We start from the raw sequence: 8,648 nt of genomic DNA on the forward strand, positions 1-8,648 counted from the left end.
AACAACTTCAACAACAAATCCAATCTTTTCTCAAATCATAAAATGAGCTTGGTGTGTGGGGGAAAGGATCAACCCACACTAAAGAACTCACATACCTTGATAGGGATCACCCCCGACGAAATTCCACGACGGAAACTTGTTGATCTCCTCTTTCTCCTCTTCTTCTCTTCTTCTTCTCTTCTTCACTCTCAAGAACCCTAACTTTCTCTCTTTTAAAATGGAACAAAAAATGATCCACAAACAGCCTAACACAACAATATAACCTCAAAATAAATGATTTGTGAAAAGACCAAAATGCACTTAAATTTCCGGACGGACTCCCTGCCAATTGCCCAACTTTCAAAGGGCATAACTCGCTCATACAAACTCGGAATCGAACAAACTTGGTGGCGTTGGAAAGATCGTTCCACAAGCTTCACAACCATAACTGGAAATACTCCTAACTCATCCCGAACTAGGAGTTATGACTGCTCAAAGTTGGCCAAAAACTCACTGATTTCCACACTTAGCCAAATTTTCCAGATTCTTTCCAAAATGACTATTTCCAATTCAACTCTTCTTGGAACTCAATGTGCTACATCTATGGCTCTTAACTTAACACTCAAGAAATTTGATTCCTCGGTAAAATCTCACTCCACATGAAGGACGGCTCGAGTCTTAGTTCGAAAAATTCTCTGGGGTGTTACATAGCTAGCTTGCAATGGGTGATCAATCAAGAGAGAAAAGTGTACTAGTGACGATTCTTGAACAGACACATACATATGTTGCATGACACACACACATGACACATGATTCCTTAATAGGCACATGCATATGCTATCAAGCTTAACACAAATCCCTAGTAAAATACCGTGTTGAAAACCATCTATAGACACCAAGAGGGAAACAATAATTTCAATGTTAAGGTGGATCATAAGTAAATTGCAAGAACTGCGAGACTGCAATGCATTTAGTTTCTCACTTAAGCAAGACACTTGCCAGCTTCTCACTAAAGCAAGAAACTAAGTTGCCACAATTTCTAATTACCAATCATCATATCATATATTCCTAAAATTGGGAAAAAAGTTGAAAGTTGATATACCAAAATAACCCTATAAACTGAGATACTACAATAATATATATATATATATATATATATATATATATATATATATATATATAGTAAAATTTAAGTTGCATTTTAATTTCAACATTGAATGTTACTTCAGTTATTTTAATTATTGGTTACCAATGAAAGAATAATAAATTAAAAAGCTTTTGATTTCCTTATGTTACCAATTTAACTAGATAATGAATAATCTTATTTGTTATCTTAAATTTTTCTCACTAATCAACTTATTATAAATGGAATATTCAACCCCTTCTTGACTCCTCGTTAGAAGAAATAATAGAGACAAGTTGAAGATTTCTAATAAAGGTATGTTCATTTTATTTGGTTATTTTCTTTGAATGTTTATGAAAATATATATCCCTTTTCGTGTATTTTTTAAGCACTATCCAATTTTTCTTTTATTGTACTTCTTTGTCTTTGTTAGATAATTATAATGGGCTCAATTTCTATGATGAGGAACCTCAAAAATCATTGCCAAGGATCCTTCCTTCTACATAAGCTTTTAGATTTCCCAAATGAATCAATATGTTGCACCTAATAATATGAAAGTAATTATAAGAACTTGAAAGAAAAGAGGAACAAAGTTGGACCATCAAGTTTCTCCAAAGCAACATCTCTTAAATGATGACTCTTGAGTCATGACTGGCAAATTTAGACAACTGGAGCTTAGAGGATGAGAAGTACCCCATTCAGAGTTATCTGGTAAAATTGGACAATTGGAGATTTTAAAAAAATATCCCACTCAAATTATCTGGCAAATTTGGATAGCTGGAACTTAGAGAAAATAAAAACATCCCATATAGGGGCCATATTTAGAAAAGAAAAACCATGACAAACTGAATCCAAAGCATCCTAACTACATCAAGATGCTAATACCTCCCTCAATTTCAAAAATAGTACACTCACATCTATATTGTTGTTTTATAAGTAAACCATCCAAATTAGAAAATACAACAAATACTTTAAAACCAGGAGTCGGACATTATCAAAACCACTGTAGATGACTATAACAAACTGCTTCTTAGAAACCCCGTAAGCTTGTCCCTTCTCGTGTTTGGTGCATGAACCCACCTAACTAATTGTGTGCATAACACAATATAACTGTGCAACTAATACTTGCTCATAGTAGATAACACACAAAAATTCCACTACTCTAGCACATGTACTCCATTTAAAGCTTCTAGGTAGATAAAGTAAACCAGAAGACTAGGGATGGAAACCTCTTCGTGTTGAATGAGCTAATCGCCCAACAACATGGGATACAGAGAGAAACATCTACAAGGGAAGACTCTAAAACTTCTACTGAAGAGTCTTCCAGAGGAGAAGATGCAAGAAAAGACGATCTGTTGCAGGTACCAGAGATGAGGTTTACTTCATTACAAAGATTATTGACATCCAACAATAGAAACTGCATGGTCTATATTCTTATCGTCATTACCTTGTGTAGAACCAAAAGAAATTGGCATAACCTAAACATGAAGTCCTTGGATGCCTCAAGAAACCAACAGAAGTGAGAATTTACAGCAAAGTCAAATTTCAAAATATATCTGCAAACCTAGAAAGAGATTCCCTGTGCCATAAGCTCACCATACCATTTGAATCTCACTTCCAACACAGGAGACCAAGCATTTCGGCACAGGAGACCAAGCATTCTGCCAGACTTCATTTCTGCAATTAACAGGTCTTCTCATTCCATAACTATATAGGAAAATCAGAGGACTTAGAGATATAACAACAACAACAAATCCATACATATCTGATTCTTTAAATACTCAAAAATCACCAACCATCTCCGGTCATCAGGAAAATGAACACACAAGACTAGTTGCACTATGGCAGAAACCTAAAAAAAAATCCTTGACCCCGCCACCCAAACTTCCAAATGCCACAACCAAAGAGCAGAAACCTGCATCAAGGAAAAAATTAAAGCCTACCAAATCATATAAGACAACCGGCAGGAGAAAAGAACTCGAGTTGCCAGCCCTTCCCATTGTAACCAAGCACGGATATTTATTGAGGGCAGCGGGATGGAACAATTGACTACAAGATTAAGTAGAGATATCAACTCCAAACCACCAAAGACAGTTGCAGCTTTGTGAAAAATGTAAGATCATGTCATCAAAATCGACAGCTCTACTCCCATTTGGAGGAAGGGGAGAAAGAAGATAGGTCTAACTGAAACTTGATTACACGGAAAATTCCAAGAGAACTCCTAGATTCATGGAAAAACTTCCAAACTTGCACGATGATAAAAATGGTAACTTCACCCATATGAAGAAAATTAGTACAAAGCTCAACTCGAAAGAGTATTTACTAGGATATGTAATGGATTTACTAGGATATCTCATGAGAAGATCTTTTACACAAAAAAAAAAAATAGGTACCTTTATGTTGATATAGATAGCATAAAGAGTGTACATGACCTGTTACACAAAAGATGAGCCAAGTTTTATACTTGATATATTCCAGATTCAATGAATTCCTCCCTCTTCGGTGCAAAGACTGTTCAAGTGGCAATGCCTTATGGAGAAAAAAAGTGTGATATAGCTCTCTTTTTATATTAAAGTTTTACAGAATAGCTAATTGTCTGAAGCAACTCCTCAAATGATTGGATATCTGAACATAGTGTACACATGTTTCCAAAAAAAAAGGTACAGGAGAGATCTTCAAAAATAAAAAAAGTTTTCATTTACCTAACAACAATTAATCTGAAAATAATAGTAATTATGGCTGCAAATAGTGCGCCCAATAAATAAACCACAAATTAAATGAGAGAGAGTTGAAGTTAGATGGTGTCGGCACGTGTAACGATCTGAACCATCGTTAATTAAGAAGGAAAAATGTCGGGAAAAAATGGATCTCTCGACCCTCCAGAGTGGGCCAGATGCCGCCAGGGTGGCGACGTTCTAGCGGGATAAGTGGCCGCCAGAGAGGGATGGGTGAGACAAAATGTAAATAAAGCGAAGTCTGATTTTCTCCTTTTTCCAAAAAACACCAAAAAGAGGCGAGGATCACGCTAGAAACCCTCAAAAGGCTGCTCTTGGCTTGGGAAGGAAGGAGAAAGAGATTTCTAGCGTAAGGAGGTTGATAGATTGCAGACTTCCAGTCAAGATTCACCGTCCCTTCATCCAAAAACCAGATTTCAATATAAAGGAACTGAGTACTTTACCAGTAGACAAGAACACGTAGTGAACAATTAAATACCCAAGCAAGTAGTTCAGAGAAAGAAATCCTGAACCGCAACTTATGATCAAACCGCCAATTATCTGTACTAAAGTAGAAGCTAGCAGCCACATAACCACAAATCAAACCAGATTCAGTGTCGCAATAGAAACGAACCAGGAAGTGACGAACAAACTTTCCAGATTGTATTTTAACACCAGAACAGACCTGAGAAGTGACGAACAGACTTTCTAGATCATATTTTAACACCAGAACAGACCTGACATTCGCCAAAAATACGTTTCTAGATTGTATTTTAACATCAGAACAGACCTGAGAATTGCTAGAAATACGCACCGATGTCGAAAATTTAAAACCCAATCAATTCAGCTAGACAAACACCTTCACGTGCCGGTGCGTGATGAACAAAAAAACTATATGAGCGGTGTGTGACAACCACTCGCTTCACAACCAGATGCCGGTGAAGATTGGTTCGGCCGGAATATATACTCCGCCTCCTTCTGTGCTGGTGATAACAGATTGACCACTTTAAATCAGTAGAATAGAAATCCAAACTTCTTCCGTAATACAACCAAAACAAAACGAGCCTATAAGCTCCGATACCATGTAATTGAATGGAAGATCATATCTTATTCCAGTAGGTGAACAATGAATAAATACAATACATAAGGTGCTAACTAAGGAAAGTAATAAAGAGTGATTCCTATAGATCTGCAGTGATCCCTATAAATCTGTTGCTTATTAGGTAAATGAAATCTCTTTTTCTTTTTGGAGATCTATCCCGTACCTTTATTTTTGGAAACATGTGTACATTATGTTCAGACATCTTATCATTTGAGGAGTTTCTTCAGACAGTTAGCTATTATGTAAAACTTAAATATAAAGAGAGAGCTCTTGCACTCTCTTTTAATCCATAAAACATTGCCATTTTGAACAGTCTTTGCACCAATGAGGGAGGAATTCACTCAATCTGGAACATATCAAGTATAAAACTTAGCTCATATTTTGTGTAACAGGTCATGTATACTTTTTAAGCTAATACACAATGGTACATATTTTTTTGTGTAAAGGATCTTCTCATGAGATACCCTTCTAAATTCATTACATATCAGATAAATATGCAAGTTGGGGAAGTTTTTCGATGAATCTTGTTCTTGTAAATATTCTTCTGAGTTAAGCTTTGTACTAATTTTCATAATATGGTTGAAGTTGCTCTTTTGATCATCATGCAAGTTTGGAAGTTTTCCATGAATCTTGTTCTTCTAATAGTGTTAAGCTTTGTACTGATTTCTTAACATGGTTGAAATTGGCATTAATTATAGGCAAGTTTTGTTCTGTCATTCTCTGTTTTCTTGCTATATCGTTGATATATATCTAGTCAATGTCACTTCACACATGGTATACTTAGTAAAATGTCGCTAAACAGATAATTTGTTCAGGCAATTGTCACTTCACAGATCTTTCACTGATGGTTTCGTTACTTTGTTCTTGTCATGTTCTACTACCAGCTATAATCTTAGAAAACGATATTTTGTTAAGAGGGATCTGATCATGACTTCAGGCATTCAAGTTCTTAGGAGTTCTCTTGGAATTCTCCATGTAATCTGGTTTCGGTTAGACCTATTTACTTTCTCCCCCTCCTCCTAGTGGGGGTAGAGCTGCCGATTTTTGATGACATCATATTACATGTTTTCACAAAGCTGCAACTGTCTTTGGTGGTTTGGAGTTGATATCTCTACTTAGTCTTGTAATCAACTGTTCCATCATGCTGCCCTCTATAAGTATCTCTACTTGGTTGTATTGGGAGGGCTGGTAACTCGAGTTTTTTTCTCCTGCCATTTGTCTTATCTGCTCTTTGGTTGTTTTTTTTAGGTTTCTTCCATAGTGCAACTAGTCTTGTGTGTTCATTGTCCTGATGACCAAAGACGTTGATGATTTTTGGGTATTTAAATAATTTAATATGTTTGGATTTGTTGGTGCAGTTGCCTCCATAAGTATAGAATGAGGGAGATCTGTCAATTGCAGAAAAAAGTCTGAAAAAATGCTTGGCCTCCTGTGCTGGAAGTGAGATCCGAAGGGTGAGGTTATAGCGCAGGTAATCTCTTTCTAAGTTTGTAGATATATTTTGAAGTTTGACATTGCTGTAAATTCTCACTTTTGTTGGTTTCTTAAGGAATCCAAGGACTTCCTGTTTAGGTTATGCCAATTTCTTTCACATAATCTCACATGTAGACTGTGACATAACTCTATACTCGGATTGTGCACTGGATCGAGATACAACTCCTTGCTTCTTACTCATCCATGATACTAGGTTGCCTCCAACAAAAAACACAATAACCTGTAGTAAATCTTCTATCAATCTTGGATCTAGCCCAATCAGCATCTACAAAATACTCAATATGAGTATGACCGTGATTACTATACAATATGCCAAGTCCAGGAGCTCCTTTCAAGTAACATAGGATCTGTTCCAAAGCTTCCCAATGTTTGACCGTAGGTGCACTCATGAACTGGCTAACAACACTTACCGCAAAAGCAATAGCCGGACGAGTCACAATAAGGTAGTTTAACTTCCCAACCAACCTTCTATATCTCTCTAGATCATCAAAAGGATCACCATTATCTTTCATAAGGTGCACATTGGGAACCATTGAAGTATTACACGATTTGGCTGCTAACTTTTCGGTATCTGCAAGCAGGTCAAAAATATACTTTCTCTAAGACAGAAAAAATCCCTTGTTGCTTCTATTTACTTCTACTCCCAAAAAGTATTTCAACAGACCCAAGTACTTGTATGAAACCTAGTTTGCAAGAAAGTTTTGAGGGAATAGATTCCTATATAATCACTTTCTGTGATGACAATGTCATCAACATATACAACAAGGAGGATAGTGCCAGATGTTGATTGCCGGTAAAAGACTGAGTGATCACATTTGCTCATTTTCATCCCAAAATTCTGAACTATCTCACTGACCTTGCCAAACCAAGCTCGGGGACTCTATTTCAATCCATACAAGGACTTCTTCAAATAACAGACTTTCACATACTCCCTCTGAGCAATAAAACCAGGTGGTTGCTCCATATACACTTCTTCTTGAAGATCACCATGAAGGAATGCATTCTTGATATCTAACTGATGTAAAAGCCAATTCTCGGAAGCAGCTAAAGAAATGAACAAACAGACAGATGTGAGTTTGGCAACCGGGGAGAATGTGTCTGAATAATCCACCCCATATGTTTGAGCATACCCTTTAGCTACAAGTCTAGCTTTAAGTCTCGCTATATATCCATATGGATTAACTTTAACTGTGAAGACCCATTACATCCCACCGATTTCTTTCCCTTGGGTTAATCCACTAAATCCCACGCGTGGTTTTCCTCTAAGGCATGTATTTTATCAAGCATTGCATCAGACCACCCAGGATGATTCAAGGCCTTTTTCACTGTTTTGGGTATAGAAACAGAGTCTAGAGAAGTAATCAAAGATCTAGACGTAGAGGATAAGTGGCCATATGAAAAAAAAAATTACTAATGGAATATAAGGATTTGCAACTACGTGTACCTTTGCGAAGAGCAATTGGGAGGTCAAGATCTTGTGGAGGATCAGAAGAATGAGGATCTAATTACAAAGGAACTGGTGCAGGACTTGTATCATTAGCCTCTCGCCTCCTCGAGTAAACTTGAACAATTGGCGGTCTTGCCACATTAGATGGAGAAAGAGCTTCTGATACAATAGTCGATTGGTCCTCAATAGAAGAACTGAGATGGAGGGAAAACATCTGATTCTTTTGTCAAAACACGGGTGACCTGATAGACTAGGCACTCATCTTCCTCCCCCTGACTTGTAGATATCAAAGGTGTATAGAAGAATGGTATAGTCTCTGAAAATAACACATCTGTTGACACCAAAGTAAATTTGACAGAATAACAACGATACCTCTTTTGGAGGCGAGAATAGCCCAAAAATACACACTTCAATGCCTTGGGATCCAACTTGGTAACAGATGGTCGAACATAACATGTGCTTCCAAATATCTTAGGTTCCACCGGAAATAGAGACTTGTTTGAAAACATAACATTGTAGGGCACATTACCAACAAGCACAATATATGGCATGAGATTAATCAGAAAACAAGTTGTAGAGACCGTATCTGCCCAAAATTGTTTAGGAACCTTCATTTGGAACAAAAGTGCTTGAGCTGTCTCAAGTAAGTGTCTATTCTTCCTCTCAGCAACTCCATTTTGAGAAGGTGTATCGATGCAAGAAGACTGATGGAGCATACCATGTTGTCTCACATACAACTGAAATAATTCCGACATATATTCTTTAGCATTGTCACTCCTCAGAATACGT

Source organism: Solanum stenotomum, chromosome 9 (genome assembly GCF_019186545.1).
Source record: "Solanum stenotomum isolate F172 chromosome 9, ASM1918654v1, whole genome shotgun sequence".
Classification (NCBI taxonomy): domain Eukaryota; kingdom Viridiplantae; phylum Streptophyta; class Magnoliopsida; order Solanales; family Solanaceae; genus Solanum; species Solanum stenotomum.